This window comes from Mustela putorius, unplaced genomic scaffold, assembly GCF_011764305.1.
Source record: "Mustela putorius furo isolate JIRA1106 unplaced genomic scaffold, ASM1176430v1.1 tig00003869_pilon_pilon_pilon, whole genome shotgun sequence".
NCBI classification, from domain to species: domain Eukaryota; kingdom Metazoa; phylum Chordata; class Mammalia; order Carnivora; family Mustelidae; genus Mustela; species Mustela putorius.
In genome coordinates this window covers 5,568,515-5,584,228 of record NW_025422021.1, presented here as the reverse complement: position 1 = coordinate 5,584,228, position 15,714 = coordinate 5,568,515, and the positions used below count along the sequence as shown (strand labels likewise).

General features: G+C 43.3%; 1 pseudogene; it reads right to left on the bottom strand.

The window, feature by feature from the left end:
• Nucleotides 1-3,541: 3,541 nt before the first annotated feature.
• LOC101675081 overlaps nucleotides 3,542-15,714 on the bottom strand; it is a 36,241-nt pseudogene continuing 24,068 nt past the window's right edge.

Sequence of the window (15,714 nt, the reverse complement as noted above, 5' to 3'; positions counted from 1 at the left end):
ATATTCTAGGCAGAGGGACAGGAATGAGCCAAGATGTTCTCAGGGAATGGTAGGAAGTGGGGCAATTAGGAGAGCAGTAGCCCCTTCCAGTTGTGGAAGATCCCATTTGCCATATGATTAGTTCCACGCATTACAAAGCAATGCCTTCTGCAGTGTGGACAAACAGAAAGCAAGAGTCCAAGGAGAGGTGCTGATGGCCTGAACTAAGGTTATCGCAGAAGGAATGGAGAGTGGGGGCTGGGCCAGAGAGACACCATGGAGGTAAAAGGAACAAGACCAAATGCCTTGTTGGGTTGGAGGAGTGAGGGAGAGGTTGGAACCCAAGATTCTTTTCAGAGTTCTCATTCTCTTTAATCTTCACTCCCGCATGACATTGCTTACTACTCCCGGCTTCTTGAAGGTTTCTTCTGAATTTTTTAATGAGGCGGCACTGCCCTGCTTCTCCTTCTGGTCATGAGCAGAAACTTAATAAATGACCTTTGGTAAGAAATTCAACTCTTCATTCCAACACTCATCTCTCTAAAAGATTAAGTGATTTATGTGGCTCAGGTCAAGTTGGAGTTAAGTGGTAGGTCTGAGACTCTGAGACTTATCTACCAAGCTGACTTCCATCCCCCAAGGAGAAGAAAAGGGAAAGATTTGGTTGCAGGTGTGTACAGATGTGAGCCTCGAGAGTTGAAATGTCTCTAACACTCTTTTGGCTGGGAATAATGCTTCATACCAGCAGGTAAAAATAGTTTACAGTTCATTCTTAAGATAGTGAGTTTTAAGTAGAGATATGATTTGGAATGGTTGACATATAAATCTTCCCAGGCTTCAACATGAACCACGAGTTTGAGCCAACAGACGGCAATGAGTCTTTAAGAGTCATAATGGCCCATCATGTCAAAGGGTATTTATGGATTTACGGAGTCTTCAGAAAACTGGATCTTGTACAAGAATGATAAAAGCCCACTGAATTTTTTGCACAAATAAATAAGTGCTTAGCTAGCTGTGTTTCTTAAATTAAATGACTCAGCCATTGTTCACTTGTTGTAAAATACCCAAGGGTCCCAGTCCACATTTTGCAGCAATGTGCTGCAGCATTTCTGTTGGAAGAAGAAAGCATTTTGGGGCTGTAGGAAATCACTAACTTCCATTTTTGTTTTGCACACTGGTAACTTCAGAAGAAAAATGCTGCTGAGTACAGGCTTTTGTGACAAGCATTTTGTGACCAGGGGTGAGGAGGGTGAAGTAGTCCTGTATTTAAGAAAGCTGATTTGGGACGCAGGTTAATAATCTGGGGAGCCAATCATTTTGCTAGACACTCAATTGATCAGACTTAGAAACCAATGATTTTCTACATGGAAGTCTTGCCTGGAGGACCAGTGGGTTCTCTCAATTCCAGCAAGTCTTTAAGGAACATTTTCACGCTCATGAGTTCTCTGACGAGGAGAAAAATAGGTAGCTACTGCCGGTATGTTCATGAAATGCTCGGCATCCGATGTTTGAAACAAAATATTTTTGTAAGTAAATTGTGGTAAATAAATCTTTTTGACAAATAGCTGGTACTAGAACAGTCAATGCTGACAGAGGACGTGCACGTTCCCCAGAGTCTTTGACTTGTGCCAGAAGCCAACATGCTTTGGGCTCAATGGAAAATCAGAGACCAGAGGCTTTCTGACTTGTGTCAGGCAGGTAAATCTGAGAATACCAGGGATCATTTCTTAAAAAAACAAAAAACAAAAAACAGTTTTCCCAGTCTTTACTTTTTGTGAGATCAGTATTGAGGAAGGGCTAGATAGAATGCTTCTTTCTTGGTTTTGAGTATTAAAATGGGAACATGTCAGATACTGGTGGCCAAGTCAGGAGCAAAGTCAAAGGGCCTGAGGCAGGCTGTCGCATGATCTCCATGGATCTAGTCCTCCAGGAAAATCTAAATCCCCAAGAGAGAGAGGCAGAGTTCTCCAGCTTGCTGCTGTGGGGACTAGGAGATTGAGAACAATGGCGCAAGACAGGGAGGTGTTGTACATTCTACCTGTGCTAAAGTGACCTTTGCTTGCCTTTAAGGCAAGTCCTCTGGAATTTGAAGGACTCATTGCCTTACTCGTCAAGGAAAAACTCAGTTTTTCTTAAAGAAATCTGAAGATGAGTGGCCTCAACTTCTATTTACAAGTGAGTGACTATTACTACTATTATTACTATCACTACAAGTGACTATTCAGAAAACAAGAAAAAGCTGTATGTAACAGAAACTTCCCTAAGAATCACACAGCCTTCCAAACAGATAGTACAAGTGTGTACTTAAAGGAAAGTAGAAGGCTGGTACTTCATGGGCACCCAGGCAGTGAGACGAATGTTTATTTCCAAAGGGAAAATGGAATTGATTGAAAAAGGGAAGTCCCCAGTCCTCTCTAGCGATGCTTCAGGAGGATTCCAGACTCAACTTTGGGGATTGAACAAGTTTTCGGGCATATGAAACCACACACATCTCCTTGATTGTGAAAACACTTAATCTCCAGGAAAGATGGGAAACACATGTGTGTCTTCCTTTCATCTCTCTCCACTGCAGCCCACTGGGTGGTGAATGCTCAGAGTGAGTGGTGATAAGCCCGCCTTGAGTTTTCCAGCCTCTTCCCTCTAGTGTGGGACCACCAACTCCTCCTGGATTTGGGGCTCAAGGGATTGGCAATAGTATGCCAAAGGCCTAAGGGGTTTAGCTGTTAGTTCTGGCCACTAGACTTACTTGGGTAAACACTGGGCCCTAGCAAAGACCATAAGACAGAGAGGACATAATTGGAGTTGTGCTCTAGAAAGATCATTCTGCCAGCAGTGTGGAAGAATGAGCTTGAGCAGGAAAAGGATAATGGCAGAGAACATGGTGTTAGCTTTTCACAAAGTTCAAGTGAGGGATGATGAAAATGGAAAAGACAGAGGAGATTACACGTCCCACCCATGACCACAGTTACTGGTACCGAGCAACCATGCGACTTACCCACTTCCACATGACCCCTGACCATGACATGCCTGCCTCAGCATCCTCCGTGTCTATGCCTGGCCTCTCCCACGAGATCCTCCACACCTTCCTCAGACATGAGTCTACATGTCATAAGCATGTCGGCATCTAACAGGTTTTAATGTGCATTCCTTATCATAAAAGACCTGCAGTGAATTTGTGGTTTGAGCACAGGGCCATTTCCTCATCCTGCTCTTAAGTAACCCAGCAAAGTCTCCTTTACCTCTGTCACATTTAACTTCTGATAACAGAGACAGGTGGAACAGGGATATGTACACAGCCTAGCAAATAGCCTTTCTCTTTCAGGTTGAGTAACGTCAGGAGAGGACTCTGCAGCTAGGGCCAACATCAGCGTCATCACAAATAACAATAATAATGACATGTAATAAAAAATTACTATTACAGCTTTGTACTTTGTACTGAGCACTTGCTTTTTGCTTTGTACTAGATTTTGGGCTATCACACACACACACACACACACACACACACACACACACACACACAGAGTCATTTAACTCTCATAACAACCCCATCAAGTAAGTACCATTAATCTTTCTATTAAGCAAAAAGAAAAAAAAGGCTTAAAGAGGGATTAAGAAACCTTAAATACATGTTAAACTTATATACTGTTATATGTTAATTATATCTCAGTAACCCTGGGGGGGGGGGAACCACACAATCTACAACAGCCACACAAAAAAGAAACTTCCTTAAGGTTACACAGGTAGTAAGTGGCAGAACGGGGTTTCAAATACAGGTCTGTCTTACTCCTGAGCCCCTGTCTTACTGAGTAACCCCGTGCCACAAAGAACATTCACGTCTCATTGTTTCCTGCCAGTCTATTCCTGGGCGATCCCCTAGTATGAAGTCAAATTAAACCAAATTGCAGGCATCTCTTCGAGTCGAATTCAATACAGAAAGAAGAATCCGTCCCAAGTCACGGGAGACCCTTTTAGATTTAACCCAGCACCTGAGTTCTGGGTCTTGGCAAAAGGGGATTTATCAAAGGATCCAAACCAGATGAAGCCCTCAGACCCACTAGGGCATGGGCCCAATTCAGGTCCTGTGAGAAAGGAACAGAATGTATCCAGCACCCACCATGTCCTCCCTTCCAGAACTGGTGACTGGGTGCATCCCAGTCATTGTGCAGGGACTTCCTGGTGTCAACAGGTTCCTGTCTCCAACTCAGGAAACATATGAGCCAATGGACAGTCTTGGCTCAGTGAGATATTACACCTTGCCGCTAGTTATACGTGAACTCCAAGAGCTCTGGGCAGCCGTTTTGGCCAAGAGAAGTGGGTCTATCAGTCAGGGCTCTGAGAGTAAGTCTTCACTGGCCACAGTGCATTGTCAGCTGAAAAAAAAAATCACTCTTTCCCAAATGCAGAAACTACTGCTCATCATCAATTAAGAGCATGTTACAAAGAACCTCTAAAAAGTCTGATGGCATAGAGAAAGTAAACAAAAGATTAATATCCAACATTTATATGCAAGCAATACATCATTAATGATCATTATAGAGAACTTGCTTAGTTCAAATGAGGTTCCAGAAGACTGGAAGCGTTCCGCTGTAACACCATATTTATAATAGCCACCCTGGGGAACAGCAGGCCCATCAACTTGACATAGCTAATATGCAAGGTAATGGAAATAAGTAGAGGTGAAACAGAGCCACACGGACACTGAATTATCTTGGGAGCCAGACTCCATGCAAATATTTAGAGATGGCCTGTCTCTTATTAGCGGAGTGGAGAGGATATTCTTCGGACACCTTAGGTCACATTTTAACTTACCATTCGACACTGGCACATCGTGTTGCCACAGCAATTGGTGAACTGACAGAGGACAAGCCGCTTCTGCAAAAAACTTGGAAAGGAGTTTGTGCACGAGGCTGGGGAAGCGACATGACGCTGCAGAAGAAGGGGGTCTGGGTTTGAGTCCCGGTCCCCAGAGACTCACTGGGCCACCTTCTCTTTTATTAGTTTCCTCAACTCAGAAATGTGGGTTATGTCGCCAAACCACGCGTCTTATGCTTCATGTAAAGCAAAATATCAGCACCTATTTCAAAGTGCCTGGTAGGGTCTAAGACAGGAGAGGGAAATGCAATGCTCCATGGGCCAAGTCGCCTTGCCAGGAGCCCAGCAGGACACAGTGGGGATTTTGCTGACTAGCCAGACACGCCCTCTAAAAAGGGTCCTTCAGCTCAGCCCATGCTGCCTTTAAGAAATACATGCCTCACACCCTGGGTCCTCTCCTGGTAAAGCAAAATTGGAAATAGTTTTTGTTTGTTTGTTTGGTATGTGTGCAAAATCTCTCACTTGTAAAATGCAGAGCTAAAAAGTTTCTGCAACTCTGTTCACAACTGCAACGTGTTTGTGGCCTCTTAGTTTGCAACCTCTCCCTAATGGGTCGTATGTTGTGAGAGCAACAAGAAATTTTATTAGTTGGTAATAATGATTGCTAACATTTATAGAATACTTACTAGGTACCAGGTACTTCCAAAAGTTATATGAAGTAGTCCCAAAAAGCCCATGAGACAGGTAATTTCATAATCCCAATTTGACACATGTGGAAACAGGGGGAGATTATCACTGGCTAGAGTTAACTGGATTTTATGGAAGCCTTGTGTTTTTTTTTTTAATTCAGCAGAGGGTGTGATATAGGGACCCCTCCCCCACCCCCAGCTCTCAAATTTTCTTAACAAAACCCTTTCCAATGACCGTTCTAAGGAAATGTTTTCTCAAAGCATGATTAACTGTAGATATTGCCCATAAAGAAGTACAGAGAATTTGTCCAGATTTCGTCTCACAAAATTATCCTAATTATAATCCTAATTATTAGATTATCCTAACCCATGGAGTTAGTAAACCAAGTAAAACTAACAATTCATTTTTATTTAGCTGGGCAAAGCAGGGAGCAGCCAAGGAAGGCAATGTCTTTGCCAGACTCAGATATCAGAGCTCAACACGAAGTGGAAGAGGTAAGCCGCATGTCGTCCGTCCTGTGTCCACTTCAAATACAAGATCACTGTGGCAAGAGGTGGTACCATGTTTCACCTTCTTATTAGTGTGAATGAAAGACTCCACCAGAAGTCTCCTGTCTTGGAAAGTCATATCTAGAGGTGGTCTTTAAATTCAAGAAAGGTATTTCCAGAAAGATCTAGAGAGAGAGGCTACCTACTGGAGAGAAGGCATCTATTTCTACATGATTGGTCACGACCAGGTGATTATCTGAACGGTGAATGAAATACAACTTTACTGTCCCTCTCTCCTCCCTGGGTCAACCTTTGTCAATGCCTCTGCTTATCCACGAGACTGCCAGACAGAAAACAAAAAATATTTGAAACTCAGTTTTGCTCCCTGTGGGACAATTAGCAGAAAATGACCACTTGTGATTATTGAAAAAGAGCTAACAATACAAGAAATGTCTGATAACCTCAAATCCTGAAGCACGCAAGACCTAATTGTTTTGCAGTCTGAGCTTCTGTTCCTCTCCCTCGGCGCATCCCCGTCTCCCCACACTGGTGTTTCCTTGGCCCGGCCATTTCCAACATTCTCCTGCAGCGTGGAGACAGAAGGCTCCCAGGCGATAGAAGGCGGTTAAAAATACCAGAAGGAGCTGGCAACTGAAGGTCATAGAGATGGGAAGTAAGAAATGGAATCTTACCAAGGGTCAGTGTGTGGCACTTGAAAGTTTCCTGTGCACACGAGTGACGTACTTGGGCAGAGGAGGAAACAAAGTGGCAGCCCAGACCCAGAGGAGCCTCCGTTCCCTCCCTGTCCACGGGGCTTGGGGCCCACGTCCCTTCTCTTCCCGTCACAGGCTGAGTGCTTCCCCAAGGAACCGGGGAATTCGAACAGGATATGTGTAACCCCCAGGGGAATCTGAAACAAAAGCAAAGCAAGAAAAGAAACTTCCCTTCATGTGCCCTTCACCAAAAGGGCATTCATTCTGAGAAGCAGGGAGTTTTTCTGAAAATGGCGCTTCCTTGGCCTGTGAGAGGGAACCAGCCAGTCAATTCTCAGAAGCAACGACAAAAGAGTCTTGGGATTAGGGCGACTTGTAGGTAGCCGTGATAGTAATCATGAAAAAGGAAATGATAACCACCGGAAAATCCCCAAGAATAGGTTATGCTGGGACCGAGGGAAGAATGGTACTGACTTTTTTTTAAAGGAGCAACATGCCTCCCATCCGCATCCCCCAAAATGACTGCCTGTGTGTCTGAAGCCTTTCACAACACATTCGATTGTCTAAGTATTTACAGAGCTTTGGTAGGTGCCCGACACTACGCTAGGTGTTTTTTTGAGTGGCCGTAAGAGAAAGTTTTTTCAGCAGAATCAGACCTACAAACACAGACAACAAACTGATGGTCGCCAGAGGAAAGGGGCTGAGGGGATGGGCAGAAAGGGTGTAGTGGAGTGGGAGCTTCAGGCTTCCAGCTATGGAATGACTAAGTCACAGGGATGAAAGGTACGGCATAGGGAATACAGCCAATGATATTTTAATAGGGTCGTATGGTCACAGATGGGAGCTACACTTGTGAGCACAGCATAATGTATAGAGAGTTTGAATTATTACATTGTTAGGCCGGAAACTAATGGAACAGTGGGTGTCAACTAAGCACAAATTTAAAAATTTCTTTTCTAGAGAGAGGGCTCTTTTTTTTCAGTAAGCAAAATCATCACATTGGAAATGGAGCCATTAGAGTCAGGACTGGTTTTCATGATCCTCAAGCTTACTGAGGGATTTAGGTCCTGGTCCTTGATTCAAGATGGGAGAACTGTTCTTGTGCACATTCCAGAAGTGGGCATCCCAGAAAGTGCGGGCTCTGAAATTATCTCAGGTCCCAAAGGAGTCAAAGGGCTCTGAGACACCTTGCAGCCCACTGCAGGCTCCAACCTAAAGCTCCTTGGAGCCCCAGACCCGATTAAACTGGGAACCGCTTTGCAAGTGCCAAGTTTCAGGCAACTTCCAGTGGATTTGGAATGAGGAGTAGAGGCAGGCCCAGAGCAAAATGAGCTGAGTAGGGAAAGGCGAAAATAGATTCCGAATGTAAAAAGCAGGGTTCTTTGATGGGCTGAGGAACTGACACATGGAAAATGTAATGCATTATTGACAAACACGTATGCTGCCTGCAAAAATAATTAACACAAGCAGAAAAGAAATAGGAATGAAATGGAGCAGAAAGACTTTGAAAGATTGTGAAGTGGCCGCTGAAATTGCCAAGCTAATGTCAGAGAGATGATTAAAATTTTCCAATAGAACAGGTGAATAGGTAGTTAGGAGAGTGTGATGTAAACCAAGAGAGAGTGGATCATTATATGAATCTGCACGGAGGTACTAATCAGCATTTTATGTGCAACTTTGCAGTGCACATTTTAGCAGATGGAGGAAGCTCTTAAAAGCTGATAGCTAAAGCGAGTCTGACTGCCTTTCTACTCTGTAATAACCGTCCCTGGAATGGGTACTTGCTTCGAGTGAGCACTGCAGGACCAGTTCTCAGAATAGAATTCCAGACCCATCAAGATGCTCACAAAGTAAAGGTCTCTGCAAAACTCCAAGGCGAAGGGAAGGGAAGGGAAAGAAACGGGAGGTTTCTGTCTTCCTAAGCAGAGATGACTGGACCGACAGGCTCTCAACAGAGAAGTTGCAAGCTCAGTAATCAGAACTCAAAGTCTCAAAGTCAAGGTCAAGTAGCAACCAGGAAGTATTCTTCTGCAGGTCGAACTGTATGCATGCAAGCAAGCACGCACACACATTCTTGTAGACACTGTATTGCCGCAATAACAAAAACAATTAGACGGCGGATTGTGGGTATGTTAAAAGGGAATAATTCTTCATGATCAGAATGATTTTTTCGCTCATTCAACAGAAAAAGACTCTTATTTTTTATTTGTTGGCAAAGCCAAATTAGAAAAAATATATATCTTTACGACCACAGGAGACAAATGAGTGATACCAAATATCACTAAAAATGCTATTAATCTACAGTGATATAAAATTACCATCTCAGCACAAAGAAAGCCTATATAATCTGAATTTCTCTAGCATCATAAAAACGAATGAGAAGCGAAATTGAGAATAAGTATGCTTTTGAGATGCCATTAAGAGTTACATGCATTGTTAACAAATGTGGCTAGACAGACTGGTGATTTACCTTGAGAAACAAATTTATAGAGGCCCAGAAAAGTTCCAAATGGGACCAACTCATTGCTCTTCTCGTTGGCTGATGACACCTTGAAGGGTGTTATTCTCCTTTCTTAGATATCTAAGTGTGGCTGATCAGCCACTGACCTTACAGATTATTTCCCCATTTTCATTTGCTCATGTTCTACACATTTCAGAAGCCCGAAGTACCTTGGGATGGGGCAAGGATGTGACAAGGAAGAGAATACAGGTCAAGGGTTTCTTCTTTAGGAACCAGAGAGGCACCGGTGATCCCAGTGGGTGACCAGCAGGGAGCACAAAGCACTGTGGACTTGTTTGCTAGCGGACCTCTCCAAACGTGAAGAAGGCCGCCCTCTGTCCAGCTCCCCTCATCTCTTGCTCTGTCTGGGAGGGGAGGAGTATCAGCCCAATTCTAGGATGTTTCACAGGTCTCTGGAAGAGCTGGAAGAGGGTAATGGACGGCCGCCATTATCTGGGACACTGACTGGGTGGGAGGCTAATGAGGACGCAGAGGAAGATGGGTTGAGCACGGTAAAAAGATAGAGAAGTGGCAACGGGAGACAGGAGTGTCTCTACTTCTTCCATATATAACAAAAGGAAAAGGAAAAAAGGGAAAGTCACCACAACCACCAACTCCACATGGGGAAATTTAGAAAAAGACATGTGACAGTGTTCAACTGGTCTCAAAGGTGATGTGGGTACAGCATCATTAGATGGAAAGCTTCACCAAGACGCTACAGGTTAAGCTCAGTTCGCTGCTCGCCGGAGGAAAAAGCATGATAGCAATAGTTTTTTCCTTTTCATTGGATGCCTTCTTCTACATAGGGCATTACACAGGGCACTACAGTGTTGTCCCCAGGGGTACATAATTAGAACAAGGCTTAATCCAGAAATAGAACTCAAATCCCACTCTGATCCATGTCTTTTCTATGAAACCCTACCAGGCACCTAATATCCTTATTGGCAGAGACACCAGCCTTGAGGACACAGGCATGCTGGGCATCCTTTCTGGGTCTTAATAGAAGTGAAGAGAAGGGACCGATCCCAGTTGGTGGCACCTAAAGCTTCAACTTATGGGGCCTTCTTTAAGAAAAATAATTTTAAAAGATGAATGTAAGACCAGGTATGATAGGAAAAATTAATTTGAACGGGTAAAGAAATTGCATCAAATCAGAAATTTTATAACACTAACGAATACCACAAATTTCCCCCAAATGCAGAAAAATAACTGAAAAACAAAAAAATATTTTTATTGGTTTATTAGAACTGATAGAGTTCTGTAATGCTGGTTTCCTTACATTTCTTGCCTTCATACTCTTTGATTGCCTCTTTATAATAACGATTTTGTAATGCTTCCTAGAAAAAGGATAGACAAGTAATTCAGTCTTTCCTCCAGCATGATTGATCAAAATGTGTTTATTATTGATGGTTTTAGAAAGGGACTCTTTGCTTCAGCCTTTTATGGTAATGCCATATAGGTAAATTCCTCTGTAGTTTTGAGCTTAGGAGGTGTTACTAACTGCAGGCCACAGCTTTTAGAGACTTGATCAAGCCGGGAAGTCCCCCTCCCCACTTTCCAGCTCCAAGTCCTCCCCTCCCTCTTCCTCATCAGGACTGACCCGAGAACAGAGGTCGGGATGCCAGGTGGCCATAAAGACCAGATCAAAGGTGGTAACGAACAGTGCTTGGATCAATTACTTCCCGTTGAAGGCAAAGCTGGGCCAGGAGGCTCAAGGTGGCCCACCAGAAGTAGTTGTCGTTAAGGACCAGGAGGACAGAGAGATTGTGCCCAGTGTACCAGCCCCACCAGCAGCCCCAGGACCACCACAGGCAAGAGCAGTGAGTCCCCCAGGCTGAGGCAATGTTCTTTGTCTCCTAGCTCAAGTGATGGCTTTCTCCTGCAGGCGGCACCTGTGCCTTGGAAAAGACCTTGAATTTTCAGCTTCTCAAGCTATGCTATGACTCTGCCTCTGGTCAGCTCTGGCCACATTATGAACTAGAAGGCTCATTTTCAGGACCTTACTTTCTCTTTGGAGCATTACCTGTTCTTGGAATGTAATTACAGTAGAAATTCACAGGTAGACCATTCGTAGTAGTAAGTTTTGAAGCTGAAAGTAATTTTTCTAACCTATCATTAATATACATTCAAATTCTGATCAATCTTGTTAGAGGGAAGACTGAATTATCTTTCGACTCCTCCTACAATAAATATCCCAAAATCATCACATGAAGAGTCAATCAAGGAAAATGCAGACAAAAAAATGGAAGGAAAAAAATATTGTAGCAGTGTGGCCCCCTTGGCAGCTCCAGAACCCAGAGGATATACCCCCATCACTGAGGTACCCCCAATCCTATAGAGAATTGCTCTTGGCTTTCTGGTAGAACTTATTAAGAAATGTTTCCCTTTCAAATAAAAATAAATGCCTGGGAAACACTTAAAGTGCCTCATACATGGGTGACTAAATTTAGATCAGAAATACTAAGACGAAAATCCTCAAGATTTTAAGGAACATGGCTATAACGGTGGTATGCCACTGAGCCAATACGGAAGATGCTGTGATGTTCGAAAAAATCCCCTCAATTAGGCCAAGAAACAGACCCAAACATCACTGATATGTCTACAGTCAACAACAAATTTTGTAACAAATGTTGTAACCTTTTGTAACCTGTTTCCTCACCTATTAGAATGGGAATGGTACTATGGTAACAGTTCGCTCAAAGGATGTGAAACATGTACCACAGTGCCCTCCATATGTGCTTAATAAATGGGATTTCCTTCCTAGACTATAGGCTCTTGAATTTTACAGACAGTGTTCTATGGTGTCTTTCATCTTTACTAAATGCTCCATTATGCAACTTGAGTTCTTGCTGGAACCCAAGAGACCCCATTGTTTTAAAGGCCTCACTAATTCCTGACTTTTGCTTTATCTTCTTCACCCAAAGACCAAACCCTGAACTTCTGCTTCCACCGTGGAGTGCCTGTTTTGTGTGATGCTGACACTAATCCACAGGACAAATGAGCTGACAATGTTAGATCATTTCTTCACATAGCTTTTGATGTTCGATCTTCCCTGAAAGACTGGATACACAGCTCAGAAGGGAGTATAAGGCATCACGAGACATGCCTACTACTTTCTCTCTTACTCAGACTTCTCCAGGCTGCACACATCTAATTCTAGGAGTGCCTACGAGCACTTAAGGTCATGCACTGACATAGTCAATGGTCTGTGCAAAGCTGTCCATGTATGATCATATCACACATGCTCAATTACTCTTTGGGTCCTTTCCTTTGAAATGGATGTGTCTTCCATGCTTCAAATTTTTCTGATGTCCAGCAATGTACTTTTCCAGACCTCTTCCTAAACTATGTGAATTTTAAGGGCTACTGTAGGGTTTTTATCTGGCTTTGAATGCTGAATGTATCTGGCTCATTTATTATTAGTAGTATTAGTGTTAGTATTAGTATTAGTATCTGTGTCTGCTCATAAAGGGGCAGGGAACTGGGGAGGAGAAGGCCAATAAGGTAGAATTCTAGCTCAGAGCAAGTTGACTAACAACTAGTGACTGTCTTTCAGATCCTCAGCCTCACTCTCAATCTGAGAGAGTTGTTTCCAAAGGTGGAAAGAGATGGCTTAGAAGTAAATGGGCAGTATTATTGAGATGTAAAAGTGATTGACATGGGCACAGTCCACATCAACAGTGCCTTCTGAACACCAGTGGAGCCTGCACTTCTATCACAGCACATCATGTCATGTCATATCATATTATGGCTTCCTTCAAATTGTGCTGTGTTCCTAAACTTAAAGGAACAAGTCAAATGCTTGCAGAAATTTTAACTCGAACAAATAGGCTTGTGGCATTAGCATAGCACCTTGAGTTCTTTGGAGTCAAGGCATTGGCTCAATTTTCCTTTCTAATAAATGTTTTGGCCACAAACTAACACCTAATTCCATTATCTGTGTAATGCATACAAATTCCTTTGGTTTGTAGCAAGACCATTTGGTATTAAAGTTTTTCAAAAACCACTGACCAATTACTAAGATGTAGCCTAACGAGAAAGAGAGCCTAGACATGACCCTATAAGTAGACAGATCATTAAAAATAACTTGGCAATTGGTAATTGGAGGAAACCTTAGAAATAATTTCACCCAATCCAGTTATTTTACAGATAGGGGAAATGAGGCCCAAGTTGCTCATGTGATTTGGTCAAAAAAAGCAGCAAATGAGGATTAACATCCAAGTGTTCTGACCTCTACTTGAAGCTAAGACATGATATAATATTTGTACACTGTGCTGGAATGAACTGGGGATTTGAGGACACCAGTACAGGCTAGGTGAAAACACTGATCACATTTTTAAAAGTATTTTATTACTATGATAATAAAAATAAAATACAGAGCATTCAAGATGGATATTAAATATTAAATTCATATAAAATCTCAAAATAAAATCTTTTCCAAAAATGTTAATAAGAAAGTTGAGCTTGCTTCCATGCACATAACTGTTTTATACCAAGTTTTATGTCTGAAATGGCTACAAGCAAGTCCTGATCAAGTCGTTTTAATGATCTCTTCAAATTCTTGATAGTCACCATTGATGAGAAACTTTGTTCACACAAGTAGGTGATAAAAAGTTTAAAGCCATTTTTTACAGCCATTCAAAAATTTACAACAGTAGAAATTATCTTTAAAGAATCTAAGAGTTCTTCTTTTTTATTTTCTTTGACCGACGTAGATGTTGAAATTTCTTGTGATAACGGAAATGAATTTCAAATCCAATCAAACTTCTCCATTCCAAGTATTTGAAGAGCAAGGGGCTTGAACGTGCAGAATGTACACACAGCGCTCAAGCCCTCACCTGGCCCCCTGTGTGAACTTCACTAAAAGGGCAGACCTATGCAAATGCATCTAAGGAACCAGGATATATGAAGAAATAGAGGCAGGGCTACCTTCTGCACTTTGCCTCGCAGGAGTCCCTCCTGTTCCGCAGGCTGCTACAACAGGAAATCTCCGGCATCTCTGCAGCCTTTTTGCCCACAGTAGGCAGCACTGAGCTCTGTGGCAGAGAGCTGAGGTAGGTAGCCAAGGGCACCTTCTTGGCAGTGCTCAGTGCATCGCAGAGAAATTCATGGTTTTAGCCATTGGTGGGGAACATGGGGCCTGCCCGACAGAGCCCCCAGGTTGCTCTTGCTGAGGTCTGGACTGTTGAGCAGCTCGCGACCTCAGTTACCACAGACCTCATTCACAGTACATCTGGGACCTTTTCTAGCACAGCAATCAGGAAGCCCAGGAAGGTGCAACTACCTGGTATATGTCTGCACATGACAAGCTGGGGCCAGACAGGACTGTCTGCCACTCGATCTGTCTTCTCTCCCCCGTCCATTAATAATCTGGCCAACATACTCTCCTTGAGGATGAAAGTAATGTCTCCTTAGTTCTACCAGGGGACCAGCAAATGTAGTAGTTTGACTTCCCTCATCTAATAAATGGTGGTCCTAGAAATTCATGCAATTAGTATCTAATTGAAATTTTATTTTGCAAATAAATTAATAATACTAAATCTTATTATACCCACTTCGATATCACAGAGGGCTGACTGCTCTCTTTCTGCAAATGCTCAATGTCAGTGAGAACAGCACTGCTGACCACTGTAAAAACAAACATCATTATGGATAGAAAAATAAAATCAAGCAGTTTCTTTTACAGTTTTTCGCCCCAACTCCATTCATTATCTGACTGTATATGCTTCATCCATTTCCATTCCCGTGGGCTGAGCAGTTTGTGTCATAAAGAACCACAACCTGCACTAAAAATGCCCTTCTCCTATCTTTCTCTTAAAAAAAGAGAAACGTATTTTTCCCGTGGTTGGGATTAGTGCCGGGTAGACAGCCCTGTTTATACCGTGAGCAGCGAAGGCACAAATCAGCACCCAGTCTCTCCTCATTTCTTCATGGAACGATGTCCTCCTTTGGGGACCCATTCTTGGGGTCACGGGGGTGACAGCTTCCCTGCTGTCACACGGATGTGCCTAAGAACAGTTTTAACACCTCCTGTGTGGCCAGAGGGAGCGGCAGCCAAATTCTGACCTTGACCCATGGTGCCCCTGAGCGTTCAGGGCAGGGGCCGCACGAAGCACTCACCCCCACTGGGGACCTCAGCATTACGCTCATCCACTGTGCCCCGTAAACACTGGAACAAGGCACATTCCTTGCCCTTTTTCCTTGCTCAGTCAGCCGTTCTGGTGACATGGTGTTGCTGTACCTCTAACTACCCTTGATCTCAGTGGCTTGAAAGAACCATCATCATATTCTCACTCAAACATCTGGATTTGGCCAATCCAGGCTCGCTTCAGCTGGTCTTGATTTCAAGTCACAGACTGGGTCCAGATCAGCTCAACATGTTTTCTTCATCCTCTCTGGACCACCAGATGAGACTTAGTATTTTCTTCTTGCCGCAGAAGCCCAGCTGCACAAGCATATTTTCCATCTCTGTTGGTGTCGTGTCTGCTAATGGTCCATGGGGCAAGACAAGTCACGGGGCCATGGGGAACAT